At 44.3% G+C, this 24,388-nt stretch overlaps 1 long non-coding RNA gene across 2 annotated transcripts; it reads right to left on the bottom strand.

Moving 5' to 3' along the window:
- On the bottom strand, nucleotides 1-24,388 carry LOC135320407 (uncharacterized). 2 transcript variants are annotated; one of them, XR_010379571.1, is made up of 3 exons: nucleotides 20,155-24,388; nucleotides 12,443-12,552; nucleotides 1-521 (listed from the first exon to the last, which is right to left on the bottom strand). It is a non-coding gene; the product is annotated as an uncharacterized LOC135320407 (long non-coding RNA). The 2 variants fall into 2 exon arrangements; XR_010379570.1 differs by lacking the exon at nucleotides 1-521 and having other exon boundaries at nucleotides 4,462-12,552; nucleotides 20,155-22,584; nucleotides 22,771-24,388.

Genomic DNA, 24,388 nt, shown 5'->3' with positions numbered 1-24,388 from the left:
ACGTTTGTTCCCCCTCTGGGCGGTGACATTTGGAGGTTTTACAGGGACGGTGCAAACGCCCGTGGGGAAGGCTTTTGGAAAGGAAGGTGATAGATAACGCCGGTAAACGGCCTAAGATCTCCTCCCAACTTTCTGCAGACGCTGCAGGTTTTCGTCTCACCAGCGCTCAGCCCTCGCCTGCCTTTTCCAGACCAGTTACGTCACCTCCCCTGGAAGCACCGAGGCGCAGCTGTCTGCCCGGAGGCACAGAGCGGAGCGCTCACCTCCTCCAAGCTCATAAATCTCCAAGCTTAGTGTGTCTGATACCTGAGCCGTCTGCCCCCACCATCCATCCCAGGCAAGGACTCCTTTCTGTCTTGGGATTTTTAGGGACGGTTTTTCTGTTGAGGCGGGAACTCTAACCCAGCCATCCGCCGTGGCCCTCACTGGGGTAGGTGCTACGCTCACAGTAATTGTCTCCATGACACGCTGTTTTCTTCTGCTCCTTACGGAGCTGACTTGGATCACCCTGCAATCTGTCTCTGCAAAAAAGAATATAATTGCAGGTTACATTATCCATGGGACAGAACCATCCACATATCTCCCCACTCGGAGCCTAAATATATGTAGGATTTGGAAGTGCAAAGGATCTGTTTCTTATCTTTCTCAGAGGTCACCATGAGGTCTAGGAGAACCATGTATACATGGGTGTGTGAGTGTGTGTGTGAGAGACAGCATACATTCAGGACTAGATTCACTGGGGTGTGCATGAAAATATCCAACTCAAATCTGAATGCCCTAGAGAGAAATCTGTTGCCAACACCCATCATGTGATTTTCTTATAGATGAAACACATTACCGTGGACGTGTTTGTTGTGTGAAGTTTGAGATACGATCTCTAAGCATTTAAGCAAATTCTCATTTATCTGTCAGAACTTTCTCCAGGGGAACATTTTTTTTTTTTTTTTACCTGTTGGAAACAGGTTTGAAGGCGTGGTGTAACTCAGGATTTATTTTAGAATAAACCTTAGATGACAAGAAGAGGATGGCTCTGGAGGATACACACAGGCAGGGACACACGCAGACGCATGCCCACATCCATGCCTACAGAAACTCACGCAGAGACACGGGCACGCGCATACGCGCACGCCAACACACGCACAGAGACGCATCCATACAGAAACATGCATAAGCACGTGCGTGCATACACACACACACACACACACCCAAACAGGTGTACAAACACGCACATACAGACAAACGTAAACACAGGCATGCACACGAATACATGGGCATGGACAAGCATGCATATACAAACTCATGTAGAAACACACGTGTACTGATGCCCAGACGCACAAAGCTTAAAGACAATAACCAGTCCAGGGGCAGACAAAGGATGTGGCTGAGATCCGGAAGGGTCCATGGCCCTGGCTAGGATAAATTCCTAGGAGGCTCCCAGGTGGGCGAGGCTGTGGTAAGGACTGGACTGCCCCTGACTGTGACGTTGGAGATAGGTTTCTGCCCCCTACCCCCACCCCCAGGAGCAAGGGAAGGCACATATGTCGGTGTGGAGGCTGAGTTTTACATTCTTCAGCATTTGCTCTTGCCAAGATGACCAGTGAATCTGTGTCTCACTGGTTTCCTCTGTGTGGGTGTTGGAGTGGGAAACGTCCCCTAGTTAATCACACCTGCCTGGACCCAGCCAGCCCTCAACTGGCTGCACTGCGCTCTCACGGGCCATGGGGCTGTGTGGTGCCCGTGGTAGGGGCTGCTTCTCTAATAACACACTCCGAGAATTGACACTGGACAGATTAACGATGCTGGAAGGCAGAGTCATCGAGAGAGGGGTCTGGGGACACATGGGTGTTGTCATTTTTGTGGTGGAGATTTCCTTCTGGCCAAACAGAAGCCCTACATGATAAATGTACCTCCTGAGACATGACTCTTCATGTTCTCACTTCTCAAATTTTAGTAAGCATGGTTGAATATTAGTGCATGCATGGTTCCAAAGAATTAACACAACAGCACAACAGAGACCCAGAAAATATCTATCTATCCATCCATCCATCCATCCTTCCAACCATCCACCCAATCAACTATCCAATCATCTATCCATCCATCCATCCATCCACCTTTCTTTTTCTTTCTTTCTATCTATCCATCCACCTTTCTTTCTATCTACCTATCTATCTATCCATCCCTCCATCCATCCATCTGTCCATCCATCCATCCATCCATCTATCTGTCTATCTATCTATCTATCATCAGTCTAAACACCTATCATCTCTATCATCTTTCTATTTATCTATTTGGCTATTCTGATCTTGTATCTATAAACTATCTATACCTATCTCTCTATTTTATCTGTCATCTATCTATATCTATCAGTCTTTGACCTATTTATCCTTTATCTATCTATCATCATTCTATTATCTATCATTTATCATCTGTTTATCTATCTGCTGCCTATCTATCTAATCTGTCATCTGTCGATCTAACCTACCATTTATCCATCCATCCATCAATCATCTATCAGTCATACATCTATGCATACCTACTATGGAAATGTGCTTCAGTATGTAGACAGAGTTTCCAAATGCACAGATTTCATTTTGGTTAAGCACCCTGAAGTGTGAATTGTAGATGATTTCAAAGAATGGGGGTGGGGGTCAACCCTAAAGATTGTCCCAGGTGTATGGGAAGTAGGCTGGAAACTCTAGCCCAGAGCCCTGCTTTTCTGTAGGTGGACACTAAAAGGCTGTGCAACCCAAGATGTGTCCTACAAGTTCTCTGAAACTGCAGTAACAGTGATGCAGGTTGACGTTCCCTGGAATCATCTGCTCACTGGGATGAACCGAGCTGAATATGACTCAGCATGTCTGATAAGCAGCTACCTCCATGAATCTCCAGCTGTTTTCTCTATTACATCAGCTCTGTCCAGGACACACACCTGGAATTCCGTTCAGGATTGAGTGCCAGGGAAAGGATGACCTTCTTTGTGTGCGCAGGAAAGGACGGCTTCCCGTGCAGGAGGCAGCAAGTCTGGTTTTTAGCTTCAAGAAACCACCTCCTTTAGAACAATTATATTTAAACCAATGTATTTTAGGGGAAAGAAATGCATGTTAAAACATACATCTAAGAGTTTCACAGAAACAATGCCTGAAATGTCACGGCTTCTGGTTTATACCCACCAAATACAATTTTTCTAACAAACGCAGGAAGGAAACTCAGCTTCAGAATTTCCCAGGACCCAGAACACAGGATTTTCAAATAAAACTGGTTTAAAATCTTCTGACTGGGGAGAGGGAAAAACCATGCTTTCTTTCTCTCTGGGAAAATGCTGGAGCATGCTCCTGCTTCAGAAAGACTGTCACTCACCAACCCCACCGTCGGGATGAGGCAGAGAGACTACATGCACTAAAGGGCCTGGTTTGACTTTTACGAATCAACATCTGAGCGCTCCCCTAAAAGAAGCGTTTCCGGGGAAATCCGTCTCCTCCAACGTGCATTTGCTTTCCCCACCGGAAACTTTTCGTGGAAGTTCCTCGTCAGATACTTGAGAATCTTCCAGTTCACACTGAGCGACTGGGGTTGGTGTGGGGCCTTTGGAGTCCCAACGCATAGGGAGACCAGACCTTAACTCTGGGTCTACTCCCAATTTTGTCCCTGTCATGTCACTCTGGGCAACTTGAGTGACCTCTGAATGTGACACCAGCACAGCATTCTCTTTCCTAATTCATTCCTGGCTGGTTGCATCCAAAGAGTTAAGATGCACTTGGCTGCAGCTGGACTTCAAATCTTCCACCTGTAGGGTTGATCTCCACCTGATTCTCTATTATTTTCCCTCCCTTGATGGCATTTGTTAACAGGTAAGAAGCTGCCCCTACTCAAAAATTGTAATTTGTAAGGTCTTCAAAGGTAGAACCACCTGGAATATCCGGTTTGCCCCCTGACTTTTATCACTCCTTGAAGGAATGTGTCTGCCAGAGTGAATCAAGGTCTCACGTTAGAGCTATCTCCTTTCTCAAAGCAGAAAGCGCCATACTCAGTGTGATGCAAACATCCAAGGAATCTTTCCCTTCCCTGCGCGTCACATTTCCATTTTTACCATACTCTGCCCACAAGTGGCACCTTGCCTTTGACGCACCAACAGCTCAAACAATGCGTGTGCAATAGATGTCTTGAATTCCAAGCCCTGTCTTCCCCTGGTGGGTGAATGCATTTTACATTCACCCAAAGACCTGACAGCGTAACGGGTAAGAGTTCCTGGTTTGATTTCTTCTTCTTCTCCTTTTCCTCCTCCCCCTCCTCCCCTCCCTCCCCCTCCCCCAAACTCTTCCCCCTCCCTCCTTCTGCTCCCCTTCCCCCTTCCTCTCTTTCCCTCCCCCTCCTGGTCCCCCTTCTCCCATCCTCCTCCCCTCCTCCTCCCCTTCCCCCTCCCCCTCTCCTCTCCCTCCCCTTCTTCTCCTCCACCCTCTCCTCCTCCTCCTCGCCTCTGGTATTTTTCAGCCCTCCAAGAAAATTAAAACATTTCCCTTTGACAACTTCTCTCTTGCACTTTCTTGGTTGTCAATGTCCAGCATTTTCTGTTGTCATAAATATTCACAACGTCTCTCCCCTCTGGGGGTGGAGGAGTGCTACCCTAGCTACATTCCCAGCTCATCATTTGTCCTGTTTCAGCATCTTTTTCAGTTAATGAACACAGCTTAGGAACATTTATAAGTTTCGTTCAACATTCCAATCTGTTTCAATAATCCTTTCTGAATTTTCTCAAGTAAGCAAGGGGTGGTTAAGTGCTTCCAGGCCTGTGGATGCTCTCCTGGGGGTATCCTGAGGGAAATGCTGAATCTTCTTAGGCTCTTCCTGAAATCCAGCTCACAGTCTCCCAAGGGCACGTTCCGCAGCCCCGCCATGTACACTGGGTCTGCTTATCTGAAAATAATACTAGACACACTCAAGAAAAAAAGACTTGCTCGCTGAGACGATTCATCCTCGTCTTTGGCAGAACAACTGGCGAGTCACACCAAGGTGACTTCTAAACAGCCACAGGCAAGGCCCAGCCTCTCTCAACCGTTATACGACTCCCTAATTTTCTCGCCTTAAAACTTTGTAAGTCAAATGAATTTCTTCTTCCATCCTTTTTCTCTTTTCTGTTTCTTCTCCCCTTTCTGAAACCCTGCCCCTTCTTGGGGAACCAATTTAGTGATTTATATTTCCTTGTAAGAAAACATATATTCCAATTAGCGTTTTTCCTTCTAGTTTTATTGATATTATTGACAGGAAGTCTATATATAATTAAATATATATATATATATATAATTAAAATAATGGAAAAAAATTGTTTCCTTGTGATGAGAACCCACAGGATTGAGTCTCTTAACAACTTTCATCTTATTATCTTTATCATGTTGTACATGACATCCCTAGTACTTACTTATCTCATAACTGGAATTTTGGTGCCTTTTGACTGCCTTCATCTAATTCTTCTATGGGTTTGTATATTTGTTTGTTTTTGAAATATAACTGAGCTACAACATGAGTTCCTGGTACCCAGCAATACTGACCTGGTATTTCTAAGCATTTCAAAATGATCACTGTGGTAAATCTGGTTACCATCTGTCATCATATGAAGATATTACACTACTATTGACTATATTTCCCCACATTTTAGTTTTCATACCGATGACTCATTTACTTGCGACGGAAATGTCTTTTGAACTCACGGTTTTGCACACATTTGCCATTGGTTAAATATTGGAGCAATGTCATCCTTAACGCCCATCAACTGCAGACTATCTTAATTTTGTTGGCTATTTGAGAGCAGTAACACATTGTAACAAGTCCTGAAACCAACAGGAGCACATTGCCAGAATTATTCTAACATGTGTGAGATTATATATACATATGTATGCGTGTGTGTGTGTATATATTCCTAACATATATCATGTTAAATCTATGAATGTAGTTTAAGAAAAAACCAAAACAAGACATTGTGTTCCATGTATCATAACATCATGGCATCTGGTAAGACTCTCAGCCAAGCCATGTCACATCCTTGATTACACGTGTTGCTTAAACAAGTTTTCCCTTCTCTCTACTCTTCTGTGAGGCAAAAGTGCTGATAGTATTTTGACATTGAATGCTTTTACGGATATATATATATATACACACATACATACACACACACATATGTATGTATGTATATGTATGTGTGTGTGTGTGTGTGTGTGTGTATATATATAAGTTTTGGTTCAGAAAATGAACTCTTTGGAGAGGAAATATTGCCTGAATTTCATTGGGATGGTTTCTGTCTTTTGTACGAACACCTGTGTTTTCTGTGGACATCCAGAATCGCAGCTAATGGAAGGGAGCTGTGTGTACCTCTCCCTTTCCCAAAGGGTGCTGAACGCATGCCTGCAAAAAAGAAAAAAAATTACAATACACACAAGGGCTGGCACCCGGGAAACAGCAAAGCCAACCCACTCAGAGGTTCTTTCCACTTTGGCCTTTCCAACAGCTTGACTGCAGAGGCGCGTTTCATGGAAGAAGAATGAGTGACATCTTCTGCACTCGGCAGCGGGGAGCTGAGCATTGCCAAAGCTGTGATTGCCACACTAGATGGCTCTCCACCCGCCACAAAATGACACATGCACCCATCTCACGGTGGAAAGATTGAGTTGCACTTTTTTTTGTTTTTTTGTTTTGCTCCTAAGATCTCTCAGCTGATCGACATGGTCGATGGAAGTGGTGAGAGAGAAAACATCCAGCCTCCAACAGCCAATATTTCATTTTTCACAAATCGGTGCTGGTGGATGTTATTGTTGGGATGTGATGTCTCCTACCAGGGATTCTATGCAAGTTTGATTTTTTTTTTTCCTCTCCGCGTCAGGATTTCATTGGTTCAGCTCAGGATGAGTGAGCACATGTGTCTTGAACCACAGCTCTGTGAGACCTCCTGGGCCAGCATCTCCAAAGACCTTGAGCCCAATAGGGTGGAAAGAAAGTAACAGGGGTTCTGTGCAGGGAGCGGGTGTCTCCCTGAGCGGCAGCATTTACAGAGGGATGATTGCTTCTGCTGTGTGATCATGAAGGGTAGGATGTTGCCGGATGAGGCAAAAAATCACTTCTGGGTGTCCACAGACACCCTCGGAAGATATAAAGGAAACAATGGAGGCATACTGATACTGAGAGGCAAAGACTCCCAGCTTGAGTTCTTCAGGACATCCCAGGTGGATGAGGGTTATTTGGATACATTAAAGTGAATTTGACGTTTCTGAACTCATCATGGCAGACACTTCCTTTTTATTTTTATGCAGGTGAAATTCACATAACTGAAAATCAACAGATCAAAGACAACAATTCAGTGGCATTTAATAGATTCACCGTGTTGTGCAACCATCACCACCATCAAAGTTTCAGAATTTTTTCATCACCCTGAAAGGAAATTCCACGCTGACTCCAAGGAAATACCCCCATTCTCCGCAGGGCTAGGAAACCACTGATTTTTCTGTCTCTTTGGATTTAACTATTCTGGACATTTCATACTGATGGAGTCCTGTAATGTGTGGTCTTTTGTGTCTGGCTTCTTTCACTTAATATCATGTTTTTGAGGTTCATCCATGTTGTTGCTGGTATCAGAATTTCAGTCCACTTTATCGCTAAATAGTATTCCAGTGTATCTATACATACGCCACATTTTCATTGCCTTTTCCGGTCTTGGTGAGGTGACCCTATGCCCTGGCTTGCCTGGCGTGATCCCAGTTTACACCTGTGCCCATGAACGTATGCAAAGATCCTCCTCCCTTTTCAATCTTTCAATCTCAGTTTGACTGTTAAATTACATAATCATTCCACTTCATGCAAAATCACAAAATCAAGTGTGGGTTTTCTTTTCATTTTCCTGCCAACAGCTCTGATCACCGTGGCCAAGAATTTCTTGAGACCTTCTACGGCAGCCATGAAATTCATCTTAATTAACAGGAGTGTGGATGAAAACCAGGGAAAACCAGGGAAAGCCTGGAGGGGGTTTGAGAAGCAGCACCAGCCCAAAATGTGGAGAGGTGCCAGGGCGGGATTTGGACATATTCCTTTATATACTGTGAACACCTTCACGGCATCGTAAGCTGGCTGGAAGATGCTGTGAGACTCGTAAGAAAACTTGTGATTAGAACACAAAGATGTGCTATTTGGGGCTGCATTTGGAGGTATTTGTGTGAGTCTGCTGTCCCTGGAGGAGTAAGGAGTTTTCGTTCTCAGGCGCCAGTCTCCCACCGCTGTTGGAAAGAATGCGAGGCAGCTACTTCATAGGCCTAGTCCTACCTCTGCAGCTATGAAAAGGTGGGGTCTTGTCTTCAGGGAGAACCACATCACTTGCTTAGACCTACGTGTCTCATGCTGTGGTTTATGGCGTGTCCCCGCGCCGGTCCTTCCGGAGAATGAGAATATTGCATCTGTGCTCTTCTGGTCATGCTCACGTTTCCCGGGGCTGAAGGATGGGGCTGAAGAACTCCTCCTGCGATGAGGTGGTATCGTGTCACTGGAACGCTCCCGACAGACTTGGCAGAAGTGATTTTCTGTTGCGCGTTGTCTTTGCCCGCATCGCTGAGTCTGTGTGGCTCTTCACTGCGGACTCCGCTGAATTCTGATTCCTCCGGAATTACAAAAATTCTTCTTGGTGTATTGTTATGTCCATTCCTTCACTGAGCGCCTTCACTTCGTTAAAAAAAACCAAAACACTAAAATCGAATTTTGCTTGAAATTATTTCATGGAAATTGAAGACAGTGTGTTTGGTAGACAGAATTGGACATACCAGAAAGTCCTTAATTTTATGGAGCAAGGGAAAAACACTTCGTTGTGTTTATGAACCTGGCTAGGATTCCACACAACAGAAGACCTAAATGTTCCATTTTTAGGTCTGTCTGAAAACGGACGTTTAATGAATTAATGATGGTTCCGTTGAAGCCGTCACCTGCTTAACAGCTCACTCAGGAGCTTATGGGCATAAAAAGTCTTCTCCATGTTACATGGGATCAGAAACAGCCCAGAGACCTACGTATCTCCATCAGCCTCTGTCCTTGGATGCTGAGGGGCGGTGAAGACCCCATACTGACCCCAAGCACTTGAAGACTTGGGGGAGATGCCAGAGAAAGGGTCTGCGGGGAAAAGTGCGCTCGGCTATGGCTCATTTTAGGAGAGATAAAACACCATACCTTGAATCTTGCTGAAGTCAAGGGGAGTGAAACCTAGACCCGCTTTGTTAGCAAATGTTGGTGCTGGTAATGACGTAGGCCAAGGGTGCTAACCAGACAGAGTGATACTGGGACATGTTATATGGTTCTTAGTACCCAAAATTAAAGTCTGGGGGAATTTTTTCTCCCTGTCTTCCACGAATTATCAGTGATTCTCAATCCATAGTGATTCTGTTCCCCCAAGGGACATTTGGCAATGTCTGGGAATATTTTGGGTTTTTCACAAATGAATGATTCTGCAGGAATCCAGTGTGTAGAAGCCAGGGACACTGCCAGGCAGCTTACAATCCCCATTGCAGAGAATGATCTGGCTCCAAATGCAAACAGTCCTTCTGCAAACCTTAGACAAAGGCAAATCCGTTTTGAGCCACATAAAGAAGAAAATGACAGTATATCCAAGTAAAACTCTCATGAGAGGTCCTGGAAACGTTCAGCCCTTTGGGGTAACGTTTCTTGGGTCTTATGTTCAAATGACAAGTCCACAATTTTGTTTCTAGAGTGCACTGCTGTTGACTTCTATCCCTACGCAGCTTGGAAAATAGAGGGTAATTAATTTATGCCAAGGGTACGGGAGGATTTTAGCCCTGTTGTTTTTGAAGTTCACTGAAGCTGTGTTTCTTCTTCAGCTGAACAAACAACTTCTAAAGTGCCTCCGACAGTTCAAGTTTGTTTCTGCGTTGGGAGCCCCACTCAGGAGGGGGTGCGGGGATGTCTTACTGGGTCTCTTAGCAGTTTAAAATGTAACAAAGGTTGGGAAAGAAACCCCGTAAAGTCTGCTTTTGTTGTGGTGCATGGAAGCACAATCACGGGACAGCTTTCAAAAGGCCAACTCCAAAACCGAACACATTTTTAATTTCCTTTGAGAAATCATGAAGGAATGGGGCAGGCTGGATTAGAAGGCAAAGCAGACTGGTTCTCAGAACAACGGAGGGCAGGCAGGGCTTGGTGCTGTGTGCATTTGTAATGTGGTCTCCCTCCCCGCCACCCGCCTGCCCGGTGTCCTGGGGGTTCAGTCCCCTCACCAGCTCTCACTCTCAGGACAGAAGCTGACAACAGACCCTGGCCACCCGCTCAAAAGGCTGGGTTCTCTGTTTGCTCTGCATCCAGCAACGATTATTATTTTTCTCCCAAGAAACATGTATTATGGCTCCTCCAGGTGGGAGTCAGGCTCTAAATGGTTCCAATCATGCTCTTCTCTGGAGAGTCAAGTCTCTGGATAATCTGCTCCCCCTGCACGTGGGTGGGACCTGTATTTTGCTTCTAACCAAGAGAATAGGACAGAGGTGATGAGATGTCACTTCGGTGATCAAATGACGTTAAGACAGTGGCTTCCGTCTTACAAGCAGATTCTCTGTATGGATGCCCACTGTCGTTGGCTTTGATGAAACCTGTTGACTTTGAGAGCTGCCCTACGGGGACGTCCACATGGCAGGGAACGACAGATAGCCAGCCAGGAAAGTAGGTCGTCAGTCCAACAACCCTTAAGGAAGTGAATCCTGCCAACAGCTGCATGCATGAGCTTGGAGGCGGATCCTTCCCTAGTGGGAAGTCCTTCAGATGAGCCCCCAGCCCTGGGCGCACTTGCTTCTGGCTCTGTGAAAGCCTCATCAGAGGACCCGGTTAAGCTGTGCCCACATTCCTGACCCACAGAAGCCATGAGATAGTAGACGTGTGGTTTTTGTTTGTTTGTTTGTTTGAAGGCTTTTGAGCGTGTGATGACTTATTACCCAGCAGTGGCTAATATAAGCCCTAAGCCAAGCATTCTGCTGGAACCTGTGATCAGAGTGCTGAAAAAAGGGACTGCCCTTTCCCTCAGTACGTGGTTGGTTCCCCCAGCAACCAGCCCCCATCCTTACGTGCTTCCCAAAGGTCACCTCATTGATATAACAAAAGACGCCATTCTGGTTGCCCTCACAGGAAATTCCAAGGGTTTCAGCAGCTCTATACCAGGACCCGGGGAAGAGCAAATACGTATTTCTTTTTTTAGAAAATGGAATTACGGTTGATTTACAACGTTGTGCGCATTTCTGGTGTATCGGTCATGCAAGGAATAGCAAAGGAGGGAAAGTGTGGTCCCAGAGTTGCGCCTGAGCGTTTTCCAAAATAGGATAGTTGTGTGCTGTAGCAATTTACAAAATGTAAATATCTTTGTTATTCCTTGGGTGGCCGATGCACCTTCCATCTTTATATACTTTCATCTGCCAACAACCCTCAAATTTACATCAGTATCTTTGCTCCAGACTCACATTATCCAACTGGCTCCTCAGCACCTGCACTTCGATGCTTCGTGGATAAGTGATTAACATCCGAGTTCATGGGCATTTTGTTCGGCAAGCCCAGTGCTGGACACTTGACCTTCTCTGTAACCCTCTCCATCTCTGCCCAAACCTTTGGAGTCAGTATTTATTCTTCTCTTGTGTGTCCTGCATTCAATGGTTAAGAAATCTTATTCACTTTCCTGTCTGTATGACTTTCCTAAGGCTGTCATATAAAAGTACCACCGTCTGGGTGGAAAAACAACAGAAAATGCATCCTTTCACATTCCTGAAGTCCAGACACCCAAGATCAAAGTGTGAGCTGGATAACACTCCATTCAGAGGCTCTATACGTGGGTCCTTCCATGCATCTTCCACCTTCTGATAGCTCCAGGTGTTCCTTGACTTCTAATACATCACTTTAATTCTGTGGTCCCTCCTTATCCTTGGAGCACACATTTCAAGATGCCTATAACCATGAATAGTACCAAACCCTATATATGGATGCATATACACCTACGATAAAGTTTAATTTATAAATTAGGCACAGCAAGAGAATGTCTAAATTAATGGCATCACTAGTCTTGTGTTAATTTCACCGTGGGCTCAAAATGTGCCACCCGTGATACGCTACGTGAATATATATACACACACAACAAACACGGCATCAGATTTCCCCTGAGCTCCAGATCACAACCAGACAGCTGCAAAGCCATCGTCCCCAATTCCATGACTTCCTCCTCTCTTTTGTGGCTGTGGTTCTCAGCAGGAACACGGGTCTTCAGTTTCGTTCTGGTTTTCTCAGCATCGGAGCTGAACATGAGATCAGACGGCCTCGCAGAGGTCAGTGTGTTTGGAGAGGCTCTCACGGAATTTATTTTGTGTTTTTGGTGTATGCTGGTGTGTTTAACTGCATGGTATTGGAAATAGCATTTATAGAGGGATTGCTAGACACTCACAGTCAGTAACCAGGATTGAAACATCGTCATCCAGGTGGTGCCGAGCCCTTGGCCACATTTCGGGGGAAGATCAGGGTCGCTGGCCACAGATCGAGCAAATGTCTAAGTTTCTATAAACAAAACAGAGCAAAACAATGCATCAAAAAACGTAAAAAGTACAAGAGGGAAAAAAAGGATGAAAATGAAATCATCTTAGATCTCTTGAAAGAACCACCACAAAGTAATGCGGAATCTGGGAATATGAAGTAACATCCCCACCCCCCCCCTTTTTTTTTTTAACATTAGGTCCACGGATTTCTTCCGGTAAAGTCTGCTGGAGCTGTTGAGACAAATTCTTTGGCTTCAAGTTTACTTCATGTTTCATCATTGTTTCCTTTCAATGCGATTTTTTTTTTTTTTTTAAGGTCTTCATGAATGTTGAAAAACCACTGGTAAGTTCACATGAGGTGAAACCAATACAGGGGATCAGAGTTTTGCAGCATAACCAACCACGACATGTGCCTTATTTACAAGGTTCTGTGGCTCAACTGGATGTCTCTCCGGAGACGAGACAAAGTCCACTCTCTCACGCGTCCATTCACTTAGCATCTGCCCCTTTGGTTCGCTACTGCGTAGTATCCTTCAAAGATTTATTTTTTATTTTTATTTAATTTTTATTGTCATGAAGAAGGCCACCCCAGGCAATAGATTTTTACAAAAAGAGGGGAAAAAAGTCAAAGAAATGCCACTAAAACAAGTTCTATTCTGCAGACAACTGCCTTTTCCATCAATCCACGCTAAAACATGGTAGCTGGGGCGGGGCAGGGGGGTGCATGCCTCATGTGAGGGACGGACTTTGTTTTTAACAGAAAACTTCTTATAAATCACATGTCAACTTTTTGTTGGTGGTGGTGGAGGTACTGGGGATGGCGCCCAGGACCTCATGCATGCTAAGCATGCGACTTTTTTTTTTTTTTTTTTTAGAGCTAAGAAAAGTTGTGAGCGTAAGGCAATTACTTGCATGATGACCATTTGACAATGAGGGTATCTGTGACCCTTCTGGCAGGAACGGAAGGAGAAAATGATTCTTTAGATTAAAGCTGGAGGCGGGGGATTTACACCTTCTGCTTTCTTGTGGAAACCCCACCATGTTTCCCTCTCTGTTCTCTTTCTATTTCTCACTCTTCCAGGTGAGACAGGTCGAATGCAAATGGCTCAGCATGAAAGCACAGAGCTGAGTCTGATTCTGTCTGGTTACAACACATTCAGGGATCTCCCACTGTCTCCAGAAACCGTGGAAGTGTTACCGAGCAAAAGTTTGTGTGCCCAACGCACAGGGAGGTCAAGCAAACGGAAATGTCAGAGTTTGGAGCAGAGAAAAATTTATTGCAGGGCTGAGCAAGGAGAATGGGTGGCTTGTGCTTGAAAAACCTGACCTCCCCGTGGTTTTCAGGGAGAAGTTTTTAATACGCAAAATGTGGGGTGGGGGCTGCAGGGGTGTGACTGTCTTCTGATGGGCCGGTGGGGAGGCACCAGGACGGGGCTCCAGGAATCCTGGGCTCAGCCTGAAGGCACCGTCCTCCACCTGGGCGGGGGCCTCAGTTCCTGCAGAACTGAGACACTGTTCTGGATGTGCCTTGAGGGGGAAGCAGGACCCTCCCCCAAGGCTGCCCTCTTGTTTCTTGACTGTTCTTTCCTTGTTTTCTGCATTTCCCGCCTCCCTTCCCTGACTAGCTACTGTTTTGACTCTGTCCTTCAGAACTCAGGGAAGGTCCAGGAGGCTGACTGAAGTCCATGCCCTGCTAACAAGAAATGGAGGACACCGAAAGGATTTGTACCAGCGAGGACTCCACAGAGCCCTGCTCCCTTTCAGAATGCCCTTATGTAACTCGGTTTTCAGGAAAATGTTGTGCACAGAATCACACCCAGAAGCTTCAGTCAAAGCCAAGCGAGCATGAGAAGTCCTTCACGGCTTCCAAGTTCTCCTGGTGGATTTCAGAGTCGGTGCAGTTCTGTGTGTCCACGAAGCCATTTTTTAGAAAACCAGAAATACATGATGTGCTGTGTCTCAAAAAAGTATCAAATGCCTAAAACTCAAGGTCGTGTTGACTGGATGAAAGATTTGCAGAGGGTGCAACCGTCCTCAACAGTGAAGGATGGGTGGGCAGGGGGAGGGGGAAATACACAAGTTACTTTTAAGCTACTGCCGGGTTTGGTACTTAGAAACAAGTGAATGTATCTGATTTGTTCCAGACGTGTCCCCGTGTGTACAACAGAGTTCCATCTCCCTTTGCTGAGTCAGAACCGGGGAATCTGTTTGTCTATCTAACCATGTTGTCCCAAACAAATGCGAGATCTTGCCTCGCAAAGTAACTTCCAGAAGGCGCATCCATTTTAGAAGGAATGCAAAATAAGCTCGAGTGGAAACTCAACGCAGAGGGATCCTCAGAGCTGCAGGCGTCTGGTTTTGATTTGGGCTGGATGTTTATTTTCCTCGTGTAACTTTCATTTTCAAAGTGGCTGGCGGGTGAAAGATTTTAATTGATGCAACCTTTTCTTCCCAACTGGCCGCGTTCTGGCCGTCATCCCCGAGACCACGTCCCCTGGTTCCGTGAAAATACATGGATGACAGAAAGCCTCCGTCTCCAAGTTTATTCAGACTCTTGCAAAAATCCTTCTTAATGAATCACACATGTTGTAGGGCGGCCAGGTATCAGAATTTCAACGCGTGAGACTGAGCTTGGCGGAGTCCCACGCTCCCCTCGACTCCTACCACAGACCCTGCACAGTGTATTAGGGCTTTGGGATTCCATGGAGTGGTCAAAAGGCCAATTAAGGAAAAATAAAGACGAATTTTATTCGGTTTATACTGTATCTCAAGACATTAATTTTTACACTAATGAGACTTGATTTTGTCCTTCTGCCCAGGCACAGAGCACACTGAAAGCACACACGTTTGAAAGGAGACACCACTGCTTTTACTGCGGATTCTTCTGCAGATCATGAAAGAGGTTCATTCAGGGAGGAAAAAAGGAGAAAGTAAGTTAAGTTCAGCTGTTAAAAAAAAAAAAAACCTCAGAAATACAAGGGTATGTCCCTCTTTCCCTGGAAAGCAGGATTCTCTCTAAGCAAAGATCTGGGTTGCGGGTTGGACAGTTTATTCTTACAGTTCTCCCAAATCTTGCTCGCAAATTTAAATGCTTTGTTACTAGGTGCAAAGAACTTTAGTATTTTTATAACTTTTTGGTGAAAGAATTTTTATCATGTCATCGTAGCCTTTTTCATCCCTGTTTCTCTCCTTTTTTTTTTTTTTCCCTTTTTAATTCCCTTAAGTCTTTTTTGCTTGATTTGAACAGGGCTCCAGAAAGTTTCTCTTCATACTGATTCACCTATTTTAGTGCTTTTATATCTTTATCTGAGCCTTTCTTGGTTGTTGGTTTCAGAGTTTTACAAATAGCAAGATCTCAGATTTCTTTTCAACCCAATCTGTGAGTTCATATCTATTAACAGATATTCTCAGTCCATTTATTACAGTTGACAATATTTCTCAATTTCTTTTTGTGTGCTTTTTTTGTGTTTTCTGTGAACCAGTTCCTTTCTTCACTTCCATATTTTTTTTCTCTTCTCTGATAGCTAAAAAAAAAACAACAACCAAAAAACAAAAAACTTCCGTATATTTAAGAGAAAGTCGTCTTCTCAGTCATTATTTTACTGATGAACTCTAACGTGCCTCATAACATCAGCAGAAAAATAATAAAGTTAACGTGTTTACTATCTTCCCAAAGAAGCAATGTGTTTTAACTGTGACAATTCCAGTTTTTATTCTGCAAGTTGTATCAGCCCTACTTCTGGTCCCACCTTGCTTGTATGCCCTCAGAGGCATAATTTGATTATTGGTGGTGGTGGAGGCGGCAGGGAACGGGTGTTACATGGTGAGTGTCAGATTCGGTTTTCACTCTGGTGATTTCACGCCTTTTCTCACAATGAGTCTTGCATCCTCTTCCTTTATCTGACTTCAGCATCTTTCTTCCTGCGAGTGTCCTTTCGAAGTAACAACAGTGAGGGTCAACGAGAGGGAACCCCTCTGGCTTGGCAGAATTATGTTTATTCCCTTCGCACTCGGGAAAGACGCAAGTCGCCGCAGAGGTTTCCGCAGGCAGCACTTTCTCTTTTATGCTTTCAAGACTCTCTCCCAGTTTGCGGCCGTCCCGAGGCTGCAGAGACGCCTGCTCTGCGTCTCTCCGGGCGCTTGGAGGCCGCCTGGCTATTTTAAGCTTTCCTCATTGTTTCTGAATGTCCACCATTTTCCTTCTAAGTGTTTGGTGCTGTGTTTCCTCTTCCATACCATGACGTCTGAATCAGAGAATGAAAGTCTTTCGTGGATCTTCTCAAATGAGCAACAGTTGTTTCCTCAAATATGACTCAGCCCTGCCTTTCCAAAATACTCCTTCAGGGTTTTTGATTCGACCGTTTGGAAATGTCTCAGTCTTTGCTCTGTGACTTTTAAACTCACCTTCAAATTGGCTGTGTCTTCACTTCTCTGAGCTCAGAGTGATGTCCTGGCTCATACAGTTCTTTCTGGTTTAACCTAGTCCTTTGGGTTATTTCAACAAATATATCTATATCTATCTATATCTATATCTATATCTATATCTATATCTATATATATCAGAAACATTTTTCTCAAGCAGTCCCAGCTTTCACACCATCTTGAAGGTGACTCAAACAAAATAATTCAAGAGATGAAGCAGAGAAATGGTGCCATTCTTCCCAACAGGTTAACAGGTGTCCACCCACCACCTGGAACTTCAGAATTCATGGAATGTGTGGGTTGTGAGCTCCGAACGTGGCAGGACTCACAGGGTAGGAAATGATACCTGAATATATTTCAGCGTGCATTAGCTCACAGCACAAACGTGAGTACAACAACATGTGTGCTTTTGAACACTACTTCATGGACTAGAGGGCATGGGTAAAGGATAGTGAGTGGAAATCAGATGTCACTGTGACATGAGCGATGATCAAGTTATGTGCGGGTTATTTTGCAAGGTTCTCATAGGGACTACTTCACTTTGGCTGGAGAGTGAAAGATAAGAGAAGGCGGGTTGCTCGTTTACAATGAGCATGACTTTGCACTGGAAAAACAGACATCAATGCACAAATGTTTCAACATAGAGACTCCAATGCCCTAAAGATGAACACTTGGTCATCACGGAATTCCTGTAAAGTTTGTCCACTTTGCAAAGATTCTTTCAGTGACCCTCTTCAATGCCTTGATGGCGCAGCCAGCGCATTTGTTCTAGAAATCCAGGCCCTCTGTACACACGTGTAAAGTTTTGTTTTCTTTTGTTTTGCTTGGATCTGCTAGGAATCCTTCTCCTGGCAGGGTGGAAATGCTCTTTTTTTTTTTTGGAAAACCAATGTGCAGGTCTTCAAACAGTCTCAGAACCGCCCATCTTCCCCAGAAAACAGTATACAAGTTACATTGCAGATGAATTTCTCCCGTGATGGGATGCACTGTAAACATTCTGAGCCAAACAGCTCTCCTTTCAAACAGGATGTTTATAAAGCACTTAGACAAACTCAGACTGGATGACCACAGAGCTTTAATAGGGCTGGTTAATAATGTTTGCTCATGGAATCGCAGCGTTTGAGGGACCTGGGACTAGATAAACAAACGCACTTTGAGAATCACGAACCTGGTGGCAACTGGGGAACCTTATCCATCAGTGGAAAGTTACACAGTGATGCATTTCTCGAAAATGCAAGTTACCTTCAAGTTTTAGCAATGAGACAGATGTAATGCAAGATAGTGTTCATTATGATTTTAATATTGTCTTGTGGTTTCCCCCTGCAGTGGACAACCTCTAATCTGTGAGGGGTTATATTTCCACAGGGTCTTTGTTGTTCAGAATCAGCTGTTGCTTGACATCTTTGGGAACACATTTTAACATTTCTATTTTCTCCATGCCCACTCTTCCCTGCCATCTGCCTGAAACAGAGGATGGGGTCTGCTCCCACGTTGCCCATCCCAACTAGTCATAAATTCTAAACTCCAATATTCAAAAAACAAATGTAAACCAAAAGGAAAATAAAAACATTCAAGCTCTCAGCATCTAAGTTGCATAAACACTATCCCCAGTCTTTCTGGCATCAGGCAACTGCAGACTTGTGCCCCAAAGCTAGCAACCAAGGAAGAATTGATTTTTCTACCAATCATGTGACCTTAAAAAAAAAAAGACCCACAGTGTTTCTGGTTCTTAATTTCCTCCCGTGGATCAGATCATCTCCAAAGTGCCTTCCAATGAGAGACACACGACCACGATTGTATCACTTAAGAGCAGAAAATGAGACAGACCCTAAGTGGACACATTTTCTTTGTCTTTTTATTTTTCTCCTGCTTTAAACATTTTTAAATCTTCAATATTTAAGTTATTATAAATTCAGAAGTTGTTGCAAGGGGGAGGTTATAGCTCAGCGGTAGAGCGTGTGCCTAGCTTGCACGAGGTCTTGGGTTCAATCCCCAGTGCTGCCATCAAAAAATAAATAAATGAGCAAACCTAGTTACTTTCCCCTGGAAAATTTTAAAACCTTTGTTGCAAAGCTAATAGATGGAGGTCTCTCTCTTACATGTTTCTAATATTTATGAAGGAGACACTGATATGCAAATTATTCAGATTAGCTGACATTGCAGTTCAACAGTCCTTGGAATCGTTTCATTGGTTTCTTTATATTTCTGTCCCTCAAATTCTTATAACCTTTTTCAAAAACATTAAAGGGTACGTGATGCACAATATTATATAAGTTTCAGGTGCCCAGCATAGTGATTCACAATTGTTAAAGGTTATACTCTGTTTATAGTTATTATAAAATACTGGCTGTATTCCAAAATTGTACAATATATCCTTGTAGCGTCTTCATTTTATACACAGTAGTTTGTACCTCTTAATCCCCTGCCCCCTTCGCTCTCCCTACTGGTCACCACTAGTTTGTTCTCTATGTTTGTGAGTCTGTTTCTGTTTTGTTATATTGTTCATTTGTATTATTTTTTAGATTCCACATAAAAGTGGCATTATATGATATTTGCCTTTGTCTGTCTGACTTACTTCACTTAGTATGATCATCTCCAGGTCCACCCATGTTGCTGCCAGTGGCACTATTTCGTTCTTTTTCATGGGTGAGTAGTATTCCACTGTCTATCTATACCACATCTTTATCCAGTCATTTGTCGATGGACATTTAGGTCATTTCCATGTCTTGGCTATTGTAAATAATGCTGCTATGAACACTGGGGTGCATGCATATTTCCAAATTAGTTTCCTTTTTTTTTCTTTTTTTTGGATACATGCCCAAGAGTGGAATTGCTAGATCCTATGGTAGTTCTATTTTTAATTTTTGGAGGAACCTCCACACTGTCCTCCATAGTGACTGCACCAAATTGACATTCCCACCAACAGTGTACAAGGGTTCCCTTTTCTCCACATCCTCACCAACATTAGCTATTTGTGGTCCAAATTCTCTATAACCTTTAACCTTGCATTATTCATCAACTAGCTCAACCTTCATCAATGACCAAGACCTGCGACATTAGTTATATTCTGTAAGCGTGCTGTTGTCTACGATGTCTTGAGAACTGGTTTTCTCTTCTCTTTTTTGTGCTCTTGTCTATGGGTTCTCTCACTAGTCTTGGGACCCCAGCTGAAATGACCAGAAGCAGCTCACCCGATACTTACCCTGCTAATGAAGGCAGCTGTGAGTGTGAGCTGCTATTTTTTCTGCCGCTGCTTGTACAGTTGTCCAGAGGACTGGGGATCTAGCTGTGTGAGCAAATGCTTCCAGGAGCCGCAGTCAAGGGCAGCCCAAGTCACCTACTGGACACAGACCTGCATGAAATCAAAGTTCGGGAAGGGTCAGCCTCTTCCAATTTAAAGGCAACCGTGTCAGCATTACTCAGAAAATGAGACTAAGACTAAAAAGTTGAAGGAAGGAAACTTTGATGCTTTTTTTTTTTTAATGATCATGAAAGGAATATGTCCACATTGTAGACTACTTGGAAAAGCAAAACACACATTACAGCGCACGTCACACGAGTCCACCGAGACAGAATGTAAACTGGCGGTTGCCAGGGGCTGGGAGCGTTCGGGGAGGCAGGGCAGTGACAATTAATGGACTTCTTCTTAGGGTGTTGAAAATGTCCTAACGTTGACTGGAATAGTAATTTGGCAGCTCTGTGAATATATTAAAAAAAAACACTGATTTATACACTTTCGATGGGTGAATTTTTTGGTGTGTGAATTGTATCTTGCAAAAGCTACTCTTTTTTTTAAAAAAATTCATTTACTCATGAACTCACAGCCAAATGATGAACTGTTTATATTTTGCCACACATTCTTCTACGTTTAGGAGATCCATGTTTAGGAATATGCGTTTTTCATCATACAGAGTTTTATACCCCATTTCTGTCATGGAACACTCCATTATCTTCCCTTCTGAAAAGGATCCAAGTTGTGAATGAAATTAATGGGTTTGTTCCACTTTTTAAAAAATTCTCTTTTGATCATCCATCACATGACTCCTGGCAAATAATCATTTATACATGCAGGGCTGTGTTTACGAAAGATGGTTTGGACGGCAGATTTGTATTGAAGGTTCTCCTGACAGATGTGATAATGAAGTCATTTTGGAGGGACACACTGTGAATCAGCCCATTTGGGGAGAAATGGAAAAAGAAGACTGAGGGCAAGGATGCGTCTTCCGTGCAGGGAAATGAGGCACAGAGAAATGGAGCAAAGCAGAGTGATGAGGAGTGTTCAAAGGTACGGTCATTATTCTAACAGAAGGGCAGCTTCCAGGTGGATTTCATTGGTAAGTCTCACAAAAACTCACCCAAGTTAAAAAAGGAGGAAGACTGAAAAAAAAAAAAAAAAAAAAAAACCAAAAAACCAGTGGATTTGGTAATAGGCAGAAAATGGAATCAGAGAATTGAAATGGATGGCCAAAGGAAGTCCAACCCCAAGTTCCCCCCTCCCCAACCCCCCAACTTTGCAAATGTTTCACGGAGCCTCTGTTGACCTTTGAGCCCAAGTGTCGGGTTAGTTACAAGAAACACTTTGTTTATCCCACATGTACCCAGATGAGCCAAATATCCAGACTCTATCTACAAAATACAGTGACATTCTGAAGTCTTGGGGTTGAGGACGTCAACATGTGGATTTCGGAGGGGCAAGGTTCAGCCCATAACCATGATGAAAGCAAGGAGTATGGGTGTTTCAAGAAGCACCTGTGGCTGCTGTAAGATCAGGAAGAAGAGGACTGGAAAAGGTACGTTGTATTTACAGATGTTTCAGTAAGGGGACCCTCCGCCGGCACCATTATAGTGGAGTCGTGGGAGCAGGCTGGGGCAGGTGAGACGTGATGGATGAGAAACAGAGACAGACGAGCGAGGCATCCCCATCTACCTGGTAAAACCCAAGGGAGTCTGTTCCGGTAGAAAGTCTGTTCATCTAAGCGTTGAAATCCATCATGGCCCCCCTCCCAAAGAATGTCCTGTTCCAACAGCACTCCTCTCCATCTCAATTCCAAGAGATGGTCCCCCCTCTGCTCTCAGCCTCGAGAACACTCTCGAAGTCCCCTCCCAAGAACGACCCCTGGAGGACCTCATCCTTCATTGCTACCAAAACCCATCTGGCGGCGGAAGAAATGCAAGATAAAGTTTAATTGGCCGATGAGTGCATGTGGGCTCCGTTGGAGGATGATTTATCTCTTAGGCTTGGCAGCAGATTTTAGGATGTTGACTGTCTTGTTTACATGCCTCTGAGCTTGTGCGAGCACGCAGCGCTGGGAGGCTCTGGAGGGAGAGGGTTCAGCTTTCTGTTCCAGCTCATTATTCCAGCTCATTATTCCGATGGAGATGGAAGCATGAGGCTGGAAGGAATCTTAAGGGATGGTTTAGAGAAAGCAACTGCAGACGTGTCCCCTGGATGAGAACTCTGGAGCATCCGTGATTTGGGGGGGGGCACTTCTCACTGTTTTTGTGACCCCCACTCCCATCTTGGGAAGCCCCTCTTGATTTTATAAGCAGTAGGTCGATGCTGTTCCTTGCGACCCACCTTACCAGGACTGAATGGAAGTCAAATCACCTACTGACATCTTGGGTAGTCAGGCTGTAAGGACAAGCAAGATGTTCGGGTTTAGACATTTAGGATTCTTGCTGTCTTCCCCACCCCCTTTTTTTTGTATTTGTGGGAAGCTAGGCTGCAGCTGGCATGGCTGAAGCTGGGGGAAATGTAGGCGCTACAGAATCTGTTTACGTTTCAGCATCAACTACAGTGGACGTTGAAAGCATTTACCTGTGGTGACGCATCTGTCCACGCTTACCAGGAATTTCACTGATTTGGAATCAACAGAAACATTCATTGAGTCGCTGAAAAAGCAGCAAAACTGTATCAGGCTTTATCCACACGAGAGAAACAGCTTTGGTCCTTACCGCGAAGAAGACGCTGTCCTCGTAGTTGGGAGGAAAGGAATCCTTTCGTCTCAGGGCACTGGGATAGAAAAACACGCACAGTGCACTGCAAGGGCATGGGGGGCTCCATATAAAAAGCACTGTGGAGAAAACGGAAACCAGAAACGTTCGTTGTCCTTCTCAGTGTGACCTGGCAATATGTATCTCCATCTAAGAGAGAGTGGAAGATGAGGCAGAAAGTACAGGAAGGACCCAACAGACGCTCAGACTTCTACACACAAGTGCTTGTTAAACTGCTCGTAACTCCCTTGGACCAGGCGTGCTCCCCGCCATCCACCACGATGTTCCGCTATTTTTGGCAGCAGCGATAAACACTATGTCTCCCGGAAAAATGTGAGTTTAGAAAAGGCAGAGCGTAATCAAACTCAAGAAATTATCTCTCTTTTAGGAGACATGTCACCACTAAGACCACTCTATTAATACTCATGAATATTAATGGATGAATGAGTTGCCATCTTCTTAAACTTTGGGGCCAAATCTTCCTTGGAACTCGATTGGCTACCGAAAGGTCTTGCAGGCTGAGAGAACTGAGTTTGTTATCTCCAACTCTAATGCTCAAAGAGCCCAAAAGGCGTCCATCAAATTTTGTTTAAAATTTGACTCTGGTCCTGAATCTTCTCTGCCAAGGCTTAAGTGTGAAATGCCACGAGAGAAATTAAACGTGGGTTGCCTAAAATGAGACAGCTGTGTTGAGTCATCCGATGGTCTATCTCACAACAGGATTGCTTACAAGGAGAGCACTTCATTAGCTCTAATTAGGTGCTCATCAGTGGGAAATGTGCATACTGATGTTCTCCAGACAATGAGGAATGCCCTGTTTGCTTGCTGGGTGGAATTCTGGCTGATAAGATACCTGGGTGAGTTCATTTCTGGGCTCTCTATTCTGTTCCATTAACCTCGCCAGAGACAAGTTCTGCTGTGGTTTGAAACATTAGTCACGGTGAAGCTAGCTTCTTCTAAACAGATACAGTCCTAAGGCATATGTTACAGACTGTCACAATGTTTGTGCTTGTTTATCAACCAAAGATTCTTGGCAACCTCTCCCTTTTGTCCTAATTGGTTGTGATCACCATTTCTAGCATCCTCTGCAAATACAGGTTATCTGGTTGTTCCTATTTCTTTAGACACACTTACAAACCGTCCACCGTCCAAAGTGAAAAGAACGCCTGGGTGAGGAGTTGCAGGCGTGGGGGTGCAAGGAAATGGTTGCAACAGTGCCTTTTTGAAACAAAAGGAGCACACATCCTCCTCCACGTTCAGCTGGTGGGATCGAATTGTGAAGCTGGACGTTTCGTTTCTGATGGTTAAAGAAGTGAGTCATTCATTCTTGCTGAGGACAGTTGCCTTTGCCTTTTTGAAATTAAGCTGAGCTCAGATCTGCTCTGCATTCTTCTTCTTTTTTTTTTTTTTAACCTTTATTATGGTATGATTCCTGTTCAAAT

The sequence above is a fragment of the Camelus dromedarius genome, chromosome Y (assembly GCF_036321535.1).
Source record: "Camelus dromedarius isolate mCamDro1 chromosome Y, mCamDro1.pat, whole genome shotgun sequence".
NCBI lineage: Eukaryota > Metazoa > Chordata > Mammalia > Artiodactyla > Camelidae > Camelus > Camelus dromedarius.
Note: the sequence above shows the minus strand (reverse complement) of the source record. Positions and strands in the feature narration are given on the sequence as shown.